We start from the raw sequence: 2,256 nt of genomic DNA on the forward strand, positions 1-2,256 counted from the left end.
GGCAAGCAAGTAGAAGTATGTGAAGGGGAGATGAGTTGGATGGCCTAGAGTATCTTCCAGGAGAAACTCTAGACCACCTCTTTTCTCTCCTACACCTGAAGAAGGAGGAAAAGTGGCTGCTGATGCAGTGCAACCTGGGCCAGCCAGCCAAGGGAGTAGTGATATGTCTTGTATAGCTGACACCCAGGGCGGGCTTCTCGATGCCATGAGTAGACCTGAACTCTGCAGCAAGATCCCCCAATGGAGGCCAGGGCTACTTGCCCCTCGGAGTGAAGGGTAGTCCTGGCCTCCATCTTGAGATTCCTGGAGTAGCTGGTCCATTGGCTGTTCAGTAGCCTATTCAACACCCCAGGCACATTTTACACCAAGAGCCAACTGCCCCCCCACCCTATCCTTGGTAAGCCACTGCAAGAGAGCAAGCAGCTCAGCTAGAGAAAGGATTATCAGCTGAGTTGAGTGGGTTGTAATCAGCAGGTATGGGAGCTGTGTAAAGCATCTCCCACCAGCACACCTGAGGCTGCTGCTTCACCCTGTCTTGTGAGCAGGTCAGCAACTGTCACCCTGCACATGCCTGATCTTGTCTGATCTCAGAAGCTAAGCAGGGTCAGGCCTGGGTTAGTACTTGGATGGGAGACCGCTTGGGAATACCGGGTGCTGTAGGCTTATACCATAGTCTTTCGAGACTGAAGGTTGCCAACTAAGTAAGCAGGTCATCCTTGTCCCTATTACCTTTTCTATGCCTTTCTGCTCCAAGAAAATTGAGGAGCCATTTTAGCAGAGCCAATAAACATGTTTTCTCAAGGGAGAGTGAATTCTCATGGAATGATACTAGTATTGACATGGATCCTCAACAAACATATGGTTAAAATGGCTCGCTTGCCCTCTTTGTGATTAGGAGATTGTTAATAGGCCAGAAGGTGCTGCTGATGGTTGAGTGGTTTGCAAAGATCTCCAGGGATGGGCACTCCACTCATGGTGACCTGCCTTGAGTAACAGTCAAGTCACTGCCCCTGAGCACTCAAGTCTACTTGAGTCGTGGCTATGCCTGACTCACACTTGACTCACAACTGTGGTCAGCAACTCAAAAAGTGACTATGGACTCAAAAATTACTTGAGTCCCTATCATTTTAGTGTGAGTGTATGTGTGTTCTTGCTTACCTTTTTCCTGCTTCCATGTTGCGCCACAAGACCTCATGAGTGATCCAGAAGCAGGCATTCTGAAGGACAGCAGCAGACATGGTGGAAGGGTAAGTTCATTCCAGGAGGTGGGGGCTGGGGGGTTGGGGAGAGGAGATGTGTGCCTCAAAATGACTCAGACTCATGACTCAAAAGACTTGAAATTTTTCTTAAGTCAAGTTGTGATGGCCATGCACTATGACTCATGAGTCAAGTAGTTTGTTACTCATGATTCGACTTGCAACTCTAGCTTAGTGACTTGAGCACATCGCTGGATATCTCCCTGAATATTCTAAAATGTGAAAGCTTCTCTCCAAGCTTCTAGGCTTAGCGGTGGGGCTGGGGGTGAGTAAAAAGACAGACTGAAGTCTGTAGCTTCTGAAGACATAGGCAGAACGTAGAGCTGTGAAATAAAGAACTAAACATTGTCTTGGATTGCAGGGGCTCTTCTCTGGGAGTCTGACGTGATAGGACTGTTTGTACTGCTTCCTTCACCTGATGCTCAGCTTGTCTGTATATTACAAGAGCTTATAGTGTATAGTGACCTCTTTCCATAGGAAGCCAGAATCCAAATAGCACAACCCCTGGAATCCATCATTGCATGGAGAAGTGAGAGTGTGTAACATTGTCAATGGCATGTCAAAATTCTAGGCAGCAAGACTTTTCCAACATAATCCATAGACCTTTCCCACTTAGGGACCAATCCTATCCAATTTCCCAGTACCAGTGCAGCTGTGTCAAAGGGGCGTGCACTGCATCCTGTGGTGGGGAGGCAGTCACAAAGGCCTCCTCCAGGTATGGGAACATTTGTTCTCTTTCCTTGGGGCTGCATTGTGGCTGCACTGGAGATGGAAAGTGGGATAGGATTGGGCCCTCAAATACATTGCCTTAAAGAGCTACAGGAAGTGTGCTCTAGGCAGGGGAAGTGCTGTCATGATTGCCACAATCAGCTCTCTGCACAGCCAGCTTGAGAGGGGGAAAGGAAATGCTTTGTGGTTACACACACCTCCCTCCTCTGTGTACAGCCTTCTGTCGTTTACCCCTTTTCTGCCTTTCAGTCTTTTTACTGGTTGGCTGCTG

General features: G+C 48.3%; 1 pseudogene; it reads left to right on the forward strand.

Annotated features, from left to right (window-relative positions):
• Positions 1 to 545: 545 nt before the first annotated feature.
• On the forward strand, positions 546 to 663 carry LOC136637967 (5S ribosomal RNA; annotated as a pseudogene).
• The last annotated feature ends 1,593 nt before the right edge of the window (positions 664 to 2,256 follow it).

The sequence above is a fragment of the Tiliqua scincoides genome, chromosome 1, assembly GCF_035046505.1.
Source record: "Tiliqua scincoides isolate rTilSci1 chromosome 1, rTilSci1.hap2, whole genome shotgun sequence".
NCBI lineage: Eukaryota > Metazoa > Chordata > Lepidosauria > Squamata > Scincidae > Tiliqua > Tiliqua scincoides.